General features: G+C 40.0%; 1 long non-coding RNA gene across 1 annotated transcript in view; it reads right to left on the reverse strand.

The window, feature by feature from the left end:
• Positions 1 to 744: 744 nt before the first annotated feature.
• LOC106513583 (uncharacterized) overlaps positions 745 to 1,555 on the reverse strand; it is an 11,398-nt gene continuing 10,587 nt past the window's right edge. The window contains exon 3 of the long non-coding RNA XR_001309806.1: positions 745 to 1,332. This is a non-coding gene — a long non-coding RNA (uncharacterized LOC106513583). The remainder of the gene's footprint in view (positions 1,333 to 1,555) is intronic.

Below are 1,555 nucleotides of genomic sequence, written 5' to 3' on the forward strand. Positions count from 1 at the left end.
TTGAAAGCGCCTCCCCCTTAATCCTTCAAGTCTCAAAACCCCTTAAGAACTTCAGTCCTGAGTGGCTCCTCTGGTCTGTAGTCATAGAGATCTTATTAGCGAGACAATTTTAATGTGCAAAAACAGCCAAAATCTTATAGCCAAAAAGCTGTTTTTTAATATTTTTTTTAATTTCCAGGAGAGCATCTTTGAACACAAATCTGCACATGTAAGGTAATAAGAAAATTAAGACTCTTAAACAACAAACGCAACTTTCAAGTTTTAATGAGTCGACCGCCTGCAAAAACACAAAGAGCCACTTCATTTTCTCCTCACTTAATCTGCCAGTAGCCTGTCCCTTTAATAGCACCGCTTAATTGTAATGACTGCGCCTGTTTGTCTTGGGATGAACGGGGCTCTTGGATAGAAGGGAGGCGGCAGGTCTAAACCACATCAGCAGGGCTGGGCAGCGCTGACGACTAACAGCTCATCAGTATTGGAGACGATGGGCAGCTCTTCAAAGGCTAAATCAACTCAACTCTCCCTCCGCAGATTAGAGCCACTAGTGGCCGAAGCCTGGAAGCCTCCTGTGACTTTGGATAATCTTAACCTCACCAAAGCCTCAACCAATATGGAGAGAAAACACAACACTAACCACAGATTGTGTCTAGACAGAGCCTTAATCTACTCTGATGACTTATTCTGAGAAACTGCAGTCGGGTAGATTGACATCATGAGTCAAGTTTAGGAAGAAAATTACACAGAGCCACTGAAGTGTGATTTAATTGATTAATACTGTATTTTTCAGAACATAGTTGGAGAACAAAAATAAACAGATTTTGAAATAAGCAAGTGCTCATTATGTAACTAGAGCATGTAGATTCTTGCAAAATAAAAAAAAATCTGAATGTTTCAGAACACCCCTTGGTATTTCCGAATTTAGCTGCTTAAATAGTTAATAAAAAATAAAAGATTCTAATTCTTTCACTAAATAGCAAAAGCTTAAACATAAAATCTCTCAGATATTTTAGACTTCTAGTAATCCGAGCAAACATACACTAAAATTCTGGATACACAACATGTTTATTATGAACGTTTCCATTTTGCTTAGCAGAAACTAACATTTATGCAGCATTTTTCAGTGATTCATTCAATTAGCAGATGCTTTCCATATTTGCATTTAGATGAATAGACTGGAGAGCAGCAACAAAAACAAGAATTCTCTTCAACAATATGCTCAGACTGCAGCGTTCGTGTGACGGACGGTAACACTGTTTGGTGGGAGGAGCAAAGCAGCATGTCTTCTTTGCATTTTCCCTGATGTTCCTTGCTTGATGAAAGCATCCCCTAATCCTGTTGGAATGACATTGGACAAAACATGGATAAGACTTGGGAGGAAATTGCAGTACAAACAGCCTGATGAGTGCCAGAGACACGGCCCGGTGAGCATGGTCTGATCTGTGTTTGCACAGGAACAAAACATGCAGAGTGAAGCTCAATGCTTATGTGTGTAAACGTGTGTGTGTGTGTGTGTGTGTGTGTGTGTGTGTGTGTGTGTGTGTGTGTGTGTGTGTGT

Source organism: Austrofundulus limnaeus, unplaced genomic scaffold (genome assembly GCF_001266775.1).
Source record: "Austrofundulus limnaeus strain Quisiro unplaced genomic scaffold, Austrofundulus_limnaeus-1.0 Scaffold0, whole genome shotgun sequence".
NCBI lineage: Eukaryota > Metazoa > Chordata > Actinopteri > Cyprinodontiformes > Rivulidae > Austrofundulus > Austrofundulus limnaeus.